The sequence below is a fragment of the Chiloscyllium plagiosum genome, chromosome 1 (genome assembly GCF_004010195.1).
Source record: "Chiloscyllium plagiosum isolate BGI_BamShark_2017 chromosome 1, ASM401019v2, whole genome shotgun sequence".
NCBI classification, from domain to species: Eukaryota; Metazoa; Chordata; class Chondrichthyes; order Orectolobiformes; family Hemiscylliidae; genus Chiloscyllium; species Chiloscyllium plagiosum.
The window spans coordinates 79,247,292-79,258,258 of NC_057710.1; the positions used below are offsets into that span (position 1 = coordinate 79,247,292).

General features: G+C 41.2%; 1 long non-coding RNA gene across 3 annotated transcripts in view; it reads left to right on the forward strand.

The window, feature by feature from the left end:
* Positions 1-4,835: 4,835 nt before the first annotated feature.
* LOC122555623 overlaps positions 4,836-10,967 on the forward strand; it is a 34,860-nt gene continuing 28,728 nt past the window's right edge. For all 3 annotated transcript variants that reach the window (XR_006313331.1, XR_006313330.1, XR_006313332.1), the window contains exons 1-3: positions 4,836-4,921; positions 5,032-5,180; positions 5,554-5,763. This is a non-coding gene — a long non-coding RNA (uncharacterized LOC122555623). The remainder of the gene's footprint in view (positions 4,922-5,031; positions 5,181-5,553; positions 5,764-10,967) is intronic.

A 10,967-nucleotide genomic window follows, 5' to 3' on the forward strand; every position in this document is an offset into this window, starting at 1 on the left:
TCTCACTTTTACCATGGCTAATCCACATAGCCTGCGCATCCCTGGATAGCAAGGGGCAATTTAGCATGGCCAATCCACCAACCTGCACATCTTTGGACCTTACTGAAATATATCAAAGTACTCACCAGTTATTTGCTCACAGGAATGTGTAGGCACACTATACAGTAAATAGGGAAGATAAAAGAGAACATGCATATGGAGTCTTGGCATAAACTTCTAACTCCTTGAACCTCCTCCACACTTCCTGCTATCCCATAATCCCATGTACTGCATCCTGTCCTGATGGCAAAGTCTTCCCCCATGCAGAGACAAAAGCAAGAACATCTGAATAATAGAGTAGGATCTGAGCTGCCTGCCTTCACCTCAGCTCAAATCAAGGCTGTACTACCAAGTATAAGCAACTGCACAAGGGTATGCACATAGATGTTTGTTACAATATCTAACTTCCCAGTTTTACTGCATATTAAGAGGTATATGTTTGTACCATCTTTCTGTATTATCCATGTTACTTGCTATCTGACAAGAGGCTTTCTGTTTTTCAAGGAAAGGCAAGATCAGAGTGAAGGGCAGGTAATAGATGTCTGTGAATGAGATGAATTATTGATTTTGTGACTGCCTTTTGATTTGGGGTAGTTAAGTGGGTCCAAAATTTGATTGTCAGTTAGTGCATTGCCTCAGTTTCTGTGAATTGTGGCCGAATCCATAAATGCACTTAATAACTCATATTCAGCATTCTAATTGCTTACCGAATCAATACTGTGCGTCTTTCACATCACGGCTTGAGCTCCTTACATATATCAGTGGCCAAGCATTTAGGAAACAAAAATATTTGCAGCTATATAACACTTCTCACAATCACAGTATATTCCAAATTCCTTTAAAAGCTATGAGGTGCATCCAGAAGTGCACGCATCATTGCAATAATGAACAGAGCATTTAATTTGTGCACAGTTAGCCCTGAGTTAAACAATGGGAATAAGAGTAATCTGCTTTTGTGATGCTGAGTGAGTGATAAATACTGGCAGATGACCAGGTTATTTTAGCTCCTGTATTAAAATATAACACAGTGAAAAATTTTCCATCCAGCTGAGAGGGCCTCTGGTCATGTTCCTGGGAGATGGCACACTGATAGCACAGCAGCCCATTGGAGAGCTAACCTTGCTCTTTACACTCAAGCGTTGGCATGAGACCTGAATATATCGGCTACCGACACAAAAGTGAGCATGTTAAACTGAGCCAGAACTGATACCAGTCAGAGAGGAGCCACCCGTTAAATCAACTTTGAGGAATGAAATTTGGCTGAAAGAGCTACAACATCATCAGTGTTTAGCTCATCTGTAACACAAAATGATCAACAGGAATGTTTTTGCTCCTACAGATCTACAATAATGTTTTTAACTTCCATCAGTCAAAAATGAAGAAAAATTGAAGAAAGCTGGAACACAAAGGGACTTGGAGGTACATGAGCATGAAACACAGAAAACTGGTACACAGCTGCAGCAGGTAATCAGGAAGGCTAATGGAATGTTGGCCCTCATTTCAAAGAGGTTGCTGAATAGAAGTAGGGAAGTCTTACTGCAACTGTACAAGTGCAGCTGAGACCACATCTGGAATACTAAGAGCTGTGTTGTTCCCCATATTTAAGGGTAAATGTCATTTCAATGGAGACATTCAGAGAAGGTTCACTAGGATAATCCTTGCTATGGAAAGATTGTCTTGTGAGCAAACGCTGAACAGTTTGGGAATCTATTCATTGGTGGTGAGAAGAATGAGAGGTGATCTCATCCGAACATATAGAATTCTAAAGGGGCTTTACAGGGTAAATGTTGAGAGGATGTTTCCCCTCATGGGAGAGTCTAGGACCAGGGGGCACAGTCTCAGAAAGGAAGGGGCAGCAATGTAAGATTGAGATGAGAAGGAATGCTTTCTGTCAGAGGTTTGTGAGTCTTTGGAACTTCTTGCCTCAGAAAGGTATTGGGCCAGAGTCTTTGTGTATATTTAAGGCTGCGATAGATAAATTTTTGATCAGCAGAGGAATCAAGCGGAAAACGCAGAAAAGTGGGCATAAGGAATGATGGATCATCCATGTTCTTATCAAATGGCAGATTGGGCTCAATGGGCCAAATGGCCTACTCCAGTTCCTATTTCTATGGTCTTATGGCTGAGCAGGTGATAATGTCTGCCAGCAGTTGAGCACGTGTTTGTCTGAGAGTCTTACAGTCATACAGCACAGGCATAAAACCTTCAGTACGACCTGGTTGGTCCAACTAGACATCTCTATCTGATGAGGTCCCATTTGCCAGCATTTGGCCTAAATCCCTCTAAACCTTTCCTAGTCATATACCAATTCAGAAGCCTTTTACATATTCTAATTGTACCATGCCCCACCACTTCCTCTTGTTCCATACACGCACCACCCTCCGTGTGAAAACATTATCCCTCAGGTGCTTCTTAAATCTTTCCCCTCTAGACCCATGTCCTCTAGTTTTGGACTCCTCTACCCTGGGGTAAATGACCTTGCCTATTTACCCTATTCATGAACCTCTTGATTTTATATACCTCAATAAGTCACCCCTCAACCTCAGATGCTTCAGGGGAAAAAGTCACAGCCTATGCAGCCTCTCCCTACAGTATCCTTCAGTACTGGCAACATCCTTGTAAATCTTTTCCGCACACTCTCACGTTTAACAACATCCTTCCTTTTGAAGGGTGACAAGAATTGTATGCAGTATTCTAAAACGTACTTAGTGATTGGATTAGATGCTGGGCCAGCATTGTTTGCCCATCCCTAATTGCCCCTTGAGAAGCAGATGGTGAGCTGCTTCCATGAAGGACTGCAGCCTGTTTGGTGGAAGTGGAAGACACCAGGCAGAAAGGGCAAGAAGGCAAATGGGTTATTTCAAATATGTAGAAAGGAAGAACAAAAGTTTTTAAATTTTGTCAAATGATAATTTTTTTCGTGAACCACATACTGGTGTTAAGGAAAAGCTTTTTTAAAATTTAAATTACTTTTTATGAATCCCTACAATGTGGAAACAGGCCATTTGGCCCAACAAGTCCACACCGACCCTCCAAAGAGTAACCCACTCAGACTGATTCGCCTCCCCTACATTTACCCCTGACTAATGCACCTAACCTCCACATTCCTGAACACTATGGGCAAATTAGCATGGCCAATTCACCTAACCTGCACATCTTTGGACAGCGCAAGGAAACCAGAGCACTTTGAAGAAACCCACAGGTAGAATGTACAAATTCCATACAGACAATTGCCTGAGGCTGGAATTGAACCCAAGTCTCTGGTGCTATGAGGCAGCAGTACTAACCACTGAGCCACTGTGCTGCTTTCTGGAATTATAATTTAAAATATAAAAACAAAAATTGTAAAAAAAAAATTCCAGCACTCTGAAAAATGTGACAGTAACTGATTCAATCAATCTTTCAGCCTCTTGTGGATAAAATATTAAAGGATGGTGGGGAAGGGAATGGGGGGGTTGGAGCTGGTGGGGATTAACTGTGGAGCTAAACTTTAGAATGATCACACACAAGAAACAAGTACAGTATAAGGATTGCAATGCACACTCCTCGATCGTGATGCAGGCAGCACAAAGGAACCAAAATAATTTTCTTTTATTGAAGGCTCCTCTTGACAATTTCTTGAGCACTGCCTTTTGACTTTTGGTACTACCTTTTGTTTTTTTAAGGCTACGTTTTCATTTACTTATGTATTAGTTGATGCCTTCAGTTAGTAACAATTCTTTCTGTATTTGTGTTGACATATGAGATATTTGGACTATCACAGAAGCAGAATTAGAAGAATTCATTAACATCCTGAATAATTATTAACATTCTACTAAACTTAAGGCCACATAAGAAGGGCCTGTGCCCGAAACGTCGAATCTCCTGTTCCCTGGATGCTGCCTGACCTGCTGTGCTGTTCCAGCAATAAAGTTTCAACTTAAGGCCACATCACACAAGGAAAGCTCTAAAGTGCACATCGAATGACATCATTATTTGCCATTCACTGCAAATTCACTAATGACCCCACCAAACTAATACTTCATCCCAAACTGTGCACGTGGACTGAGGAAGCAGTCCCACATTTCTCATAGTGCTCTAAAAGGAGCCCTAACCAACATATTCACACACCTAGTCAGTCTATAGCTGGATGAAATTTCCTTGGAGGATTTTAGATTAGATTACATTACAGTATGGAAACAGGCCCTTCTGCCCAACAAGTCCACACCGACCCGCCGAAGCCCAACCCACTCGTACCCCTACATTTACCCCTTACCTAACACTACTGGCAATTTAGTATGGCCAATTCACCTGACCTGCGCATCTTTGTGACTGTGGGAGGAAACCGGAGCACCCGGAGGAAACCCACGCAGACACGGGGAGAACGTGCAAACGCCACACAGTCAGTCGCCTGAGGCGGGAATTGAACCCGGGTCTCTGGCGCTGTGAGGCAGCAGTGCTAACCACTGGGTCACCGTGCCGCCCACTTTGTAAGTTACATTTCCCCACAGTTCGCATCAACAGATGTGAATGGTATATTTCAACATAAATAATTGTAATGAAATTATGCTGTCATTCAAAGCTTTATGTTTTGTGTTTCAACAGGCTTAGCAGAAACACTGGCAGAACACCAAGTTCTTCCATTATAAAAGAGTTCAGCTGCACATATATTAAACTTCCTTATCAATCCAATGGCCAAGTTTGTAAAATGTAATAGATCATTGCCAGCACGTGTACTAATGCCAAAGACTGTATGTTGCAGTTTAAACAACAGGTCAACACTGAATCACTGTCTCTGTATTTTTATCCATGATGTAGTTTGCTTATGTATAATTTTATATTGGTAAATGGAAAAGTCACTTTGTTGAAAGTGTGGCAAATGGTTTTTGGATTTCTAACAATGGTATTGCTTGTCAAAATTCATACTGACATTAAATTTCATATCCTTCCCATATATAAACTAGTTTATGCAATTTTGTAACATGCTCCATTATGCTTGAACTTATCTATCAGCATTTAGCATTGTTTAAAGGAGATAAGAAGCCAACGTTTTTCATCTTGCTCTCATCAGGACTAAGACACAAGAAACAGAAGAAAGGAATATAAATTTAAACAATGTGAGAAATGTTTACTGATCAGTTATGGAGGGATTCTCATTTGTGGTGAGTAATTTGCTGATTTTTAGGTGGTTCAAATCATCCTCCAGATCTCTGGTTCTCGTTATTGGATTATTTAGGAATGTGAAATGAAGAAGGCAAAAGAATCTCTGTGTTTATTTAAATGCAAAAAGGTAAGTCTAATATAAGAAATAAAGGCAATGCAATAAAACAATGAAATTGACACAAAAATACAGAAGACAGTAATTAAATATACTATCAAATTAAACAGAGATTAAAGCACTATTAGAAGCTAAACAGCAGTTTTAATCAGACTTCCTACCCTTCCGAGGAAGGGTCACCGGAATCAAAACATTAACTCTTGCTGCCAGACCTGCTGAGCTTTTCCAGCAACTTTTGTTTTTGTTCCTACCTTTAGGATCCCATGTACTGTCACCACCCTGCTAGCTTGGTCAAAAACTTTGGGGTCTCGGGAGCTTTAGATCACCACTGAGGAAAACCGTGATTTTGAAGTACAGCTGGCCGTTCCGGTTTGCCGTACCTGGTGCCTCAACGAAGACTTTGGATTGTGTAGGCCTTCAGTCTGGGTTGAGTCTGCTGATGCAGGAGGAGGTATTGGATTTATCAAGTGAGTATTTGGTTTTCTTATTTTCTGGTGGGGTTTACAGATTGGTTTTCACCTCAGGATGTGTCCGAGGGCCTTGCAGTGTTGGTCGGATTGGTGGTTTTTGGAGGTTGTCTGCTCTCAAGTCTGCTAGTCATGACCAGTTGCTATTGGTTCCCCGGTATGGAACAAGCCTGTGTCAGTAGGTCCTGGAATTGTTGTTGGGATCCCCCTTCCAGGGAAATAGCTGCTGGAATTAGCTGTTGAAATTCTTCTGATGGGGATTGCTGTTTGGAATGCCTTGTGAGGAATAGCTCTCGTGGAGAAAGTTACTTGAGATCCCACTTCTGGGGATAGCTGCAGGGATAGTTCTTTCAGGTGAGGTCAGGGCCTACAATTACACTAACTGTGGGCCTCTTATCTTCATGACAAATCTGCGCTTGCCATTGTGTTACTGGTGTTCCCTTTGAGACCAGTTGGCTTCCTGACATTTAAGAGTATGTATGATCAAAGTCGAATGCCCAATATCTGTGTGAATGAATATTGACTGAAGTTGAAGGTCTAATACCTATACAGGTCCCATTCAGTCTGTGTTGGGTGGTGTTAGGTCTGGTTGATTGTTCTTTTAGAGTCAAGGTGTGAATTGGATTTTCAGGCTGAACAATGGCTCCAGGCAGCTACCTCTGTGTCTATGTATTTTTCCCAGGATTTGGAGGAACCAGTGATGGACTGGGGCAGATAAAGTTAAACATCACACAACATCAGGTCATAGTCCAGCAGGTTTATTTGGAAGCACTAACTTTCGAAGCACTGCTCCTTCATCAGGTGGTTGTGAAGCAGGACCATAAGACACAGAATTGATAGCAAAAGATTACAGTGTCATGCAGCTGAAATGCTTTATTGAACAAACCTAGATTTGGACTATCTTGGCATGGAGATACAGCAAAAAAAAGGTTAACTGACAGTTTTATTTTCAGATCGGACATGTAGATTTTGATTGGGCAGTGTGTAGCTTGACCTCCTTCCACCTATCGCATTTCCAACGCCCCTCCCCCAAGTCCCTCCTCCCTACCTTTTATCTTAGCCTGCTGGGCACACTTTCCTCATTCCTGAAGAAGGGCTTATGCCCAAAACGTCGATTCTCCTGTTCCTTGGATGCTGCCTGACCTGCTGCGCTTTTCCAGCAACACATTTTCAGCAGTGTGTAGCTATGGCAATAAAGCAGAGATTAGCCATATCCATGACTCCTTTTTTCCACTGTAAAGGGTGTAATGTATCTTTGACTTCCTTTTGCTTCATAAAACAAGATCCTGTAAGTTATACATAATTTCTACCTATGCAAAAACATCACATTGAGCCTGACTGATGATCTTAAATTGGTTTGCTGTATAATTCTTAGTACAATCCAGAAGATTTAATAATTAGGTCCAATAGCAAAATCACATTTAATCATGGATATTATAGGTCCAAGACTTGAAAGGATGTGCTGATTGAGCACGATTAGTATGCTGCTTACTGTGAATGCTCAATTGGACTTGTTAATTGATGCAGTCTGCAAATATTTGGGAGTACAGCCTACATATTTGATTTGATTTGATTTATTATTGTCACATGTATCAAGATACAGTGAAAAGTATTGTTTTGTTTGATATCCAGACAAATCGTACACTAAATAAGTACATTAGGATAATGGAACAGAATGTGGAATATAGTGGTACATACCTGGCATCACACTGGCACTGAAACACATATCATAATACTCATTTATGTGGTAGGCTAAGCATCTGTTTGGTTTGATGGCAGCATCCAGTTGTTAGAGAAAATCACTCATGGATTAAATACAAAGTAACTTCACGTGCTGTTCAAATTATTGAGACATCTTCCCCTTCCAGGATTTGGGTGGCACGGTGGCACTGCTGCCTCACAGTGCCAGAGACCCGGGTTCAATTCCCGCCTCAGGCAACGGTCTGTGTGGAGTTTGCACATTGTCAGCGTGGGTGTGCTCCGGTTTCTTCCCACAGTCCAAAAATGTGCAGGTTAGGTGAATTGGCCATGCTAAATTGCCTGTAGTGTTAGTTGTAGGGGAATGGGTCTGAGTGGGTTGCTCTTTGGAGGGTCAGTGTGGACTTGTTGGGTCGAAGGGCCTGTTTCCACACTGTAGGGAATCTAATCTAATCTCATAATCTGAGGTAGTCTGGGCATCACTCAGGGCCAAACATAGATCCTTTCTTTTTTTTTGTTTAATATATGACAAGTTATGATTTGACTTATGAATGGGTTCCATTCTTGAGTACGTCATAAATTGATATGTATGCAAGTCAGAACACACTACAGAACAACATAAAATAGCCATTCCTAAGTACAAAGAAAGGTTTATATGTTAGATTTTTAAAATTAATATTAATACACCCCTGTATGGGATCCTGTTTTTATTACAAATATTCGTAAGACAGACATTCATAAATTGGAGGCCGTCTGTATCATATTGGATAGTTTTGATACACTCTATCCCAGCATCAAGTTTACATGGTGAGTAGATTGTTAGGGTTCTATTTACAAGTTAGCCAGACTGTTGATTTTGCACCATATGGCACTTTTTTAAAAAATTCACTCACAAGATGAGGGTATCACTGACCAGGCAGCATTTATTGCACATCCCTAAATGCCCAGAGGGCAGTTAAGAGTCTGGAGTCAAATGTAGACCAGACCAGGTAAGGATAGCAGTTTCCTTCCCTAAGAGGTATTAGTGAACCCGATGATGTGTTCCAACAATGGACTCATGGTTATCATTAGACTCTTAATTCCAGATTTTTATTGAATTAAAATTCCACCATCTGCCATGGTTCGAACACGGGTTCCCAGAACACCATCTAGGTCTCTGGGGTAACAGTCCAGCTATATTGCCACAAAGCTATCACCTGCCCTTGACTGTAGGAATCCCAACACATATACTGACCAATGAATGTAGGCTTTCGGTAGATATTAGTAGAGAACACATTGATGGATTTCTCAGCTAAAACAACCAGGAAATGGAGCTTCTTCGATTGCTCCATTTCAATTTAAAAGTTGAGTGCAGTTAGGAAGGGAGCTCAAGGATTTTAACTCTGTGAAAACAAACAAATAGTGACATAGTTCCAAGTCAGGATCGGGTGTGGCTAGGAAAAGAACTTGTTGGTAACGGTGTTCCCATGAATCAGCTGCCCTTGTAGTTTGAGGCTTGAGACATTGTAGGTTTGAAAAGTTTGGTCACAGGAATCCTGGTGAGTTACTACACTGAGAAAATTGTGTATTGATGGGGCAGTGAGTTAATACTGAAAGCTGTGAATGGATTTTCAGGCCATTATCATCTGTGCATCAATAAATAGGTAAATCTAAAGACATTATGACCTGTTAACTTATGTTAACATCCAGAGAATATACCAAAAATGTTCTGTTTCTATTACAAGACACATCTGTTTGACAGGAGTCCTATATATTGGCTGTTGTGGAGACAGAGATACAAAGAGATCATCTCTGCAATTATCTTCAACAGATAGCAATGTGATTACCTGTACTGCAGTCTGGTTAATTTGATAGAGTCGCTCACGCTGCTTGTAATATCCCAATGCCAGAAAATGGAACACAGTTGTCACTTCCATTGCTGAAGCCAATGCACTGAGGGTGGAAGGCTATATTTACAAATTATCATGCAATAATACCTTCTTATAATGTCTTTGTTGAGTGCATTCATTTCATGAAAAGTATCTCATTAAGACGTTGACAAAAAAAATGTGGCCTCTATATTTGCTGGGGTGTGAAGGATTTAATAACTAATGGGGTGTAACCTCTTTGCATACTGCCTTAATCTGCTTACTTCCATCAACTCCTTCTCTTTCTTTTTCTCCATGATAACACCATTTACAAAAGCATACCTAAACAGAATTAGTTATCTCCTCCTGGCAAGCTCTGACAGTAGGTTACAATTGAAAATCCTCCAGCAGTGCATGTCAGGCTCCCAACAACATCAGAGACAAGTTTAAGGCTTCCTGGATTGAATGCCAAAAAGAAACACACCAAATGGTTATTTTCCAGCAGCAAACATTCAGAAATCTTCAGATACAAAAGCCCTACACTTCTATTAGTTTCAGCTGGTTCTGACAATAGCTGCACCTTACATTCTCTTCACTCTTCCCACTGGAACATTAGAGGATATTCAAGATTTCTGGCTTTCTTTTAAATATATTTAAAATAGGTGGCTACAGGTTCTATGCACTGATTATGAGAAAGACTGAGTCATGTTTGGAAATTTGGAATTAGGTCTATTCATGATGCAGAAACCTGGTACATTGCCACTGCTTCAATTTGCTTGCTGGCTGAAGTAAGGTCTTTGTTCATTGTTACAAAATCTCTGAATACTATCCTAGAATTCAAGTATATAACGCAGCCATAGTATGTCATTAAAAATGATGTAAACAATTGAACTCGACAAAAGAAATGCCAATCAAATGAACTGGGTAAAAACAATGACTGCAGATGCTGGAAACCAGATTCTGGATCAGTGGTGCTGGAAGAGCACAGCAATTCAGGCAGCATCCGAGGACAGGCAAAATCGACGTTTCGGGCAAAAGCCCTTCATCAGGAATAAAGGCAGAGAGACTGAAGCATGGAGAGATAAGCTAGAGGAGAGTGGGGGTGGGGAGAGAGTGGCATAGAGAAATGACCTGGGAGTTGCAGTGAGAGAGAGACTCCCTGAGATTCTTGTAGAGAGAGGAGGAAAACCTTCAAGGCAGGCATCCTTGCAAGAGGATAACTTCTTCAAGGCAGGCATCCTTGCAAGAGGATAACTTCTTCAAGGCAGGCATCCTTGCAAGAGGATAACTTCTTCAAGGCAGGCATCCTTGCAAGAGGATAACTTCTTCAAGGCAGGCATCCTTGCAAGAGGATAACTTCTTCAAGGCAGGCATCCTTGCAAGAGGATAACTTCTTCAAGGCAGGCATCCTTGCAAGAGGATAACTTCTTCAAGGCAGGCATCCTTGCAAGAGGATAACTTCTTCAAGGCAGGCATCCTTGCAAGAGGATAACTTCTTCAAGGCAGGCATCCTTGCAAGAGGATAACTTCTTCAAGGCAGGCATCCTTGCAAGAGGATAACTTCTTCAAGGCAGGCATCCTTGCAAGAGGATTCACAGTAGGGTTAAAATCAACGAGGTAAAAACAATGACTGCAGATGCTGGAAACCAGATTCTGGAT